Source organism: Odontomachus brunneus, unplaced genomic scaffold, assembly GCF_010583005.1.
Source record: "Odontomachus brunneus isolate Ranch 3 - 2012 unplaced genomic scaffold, Obru_v1 Obru_scaffold_094, whole genome shotgun sequence".
NCBI classification, from domain to species: Eukaryota; Metazoa; Arthropoda; class Insecta; order Hymenoptera; family Formicidae; genus Odontomachus; species Odontomachus brunneus.
In genome coordinates this window covers 869,839-870,170 of record NW_022639544.1, presented here as the reverse complement: position 1 = coordinate 870,170, position 332 = coordinate 869,839, and positions in this window count along the sequence as shown.

Genomic DNA, 332 nt, shown 5'->3' with positions numbered 1-332 from the left:
ATGTTTTAACGTCTTTATGTTTTAACGTATTTATGTTTTCTGAAAGTATGTATGTGAAATATTTCATACATGAACATATTTATTTTTATATAATTCTATCCATGTAAGGAAACACGTGAATTATTTTCACTTGGCCTAACTACCTGATATCACGTTTTTTTTGTAAAAAAATAGAAGTTTAAACAACAATATTTCTTATTAACATTTTTAAATGTGTTATTTTACAAATAAAGTATTTTTTTTAGAAACATTAATTTTTGTATAATTCCACTCGTGCAGGCAAGCGCATGAACTTGACGTCTTTTTTCACCTTTTTTTAAAAAAAGATAGGT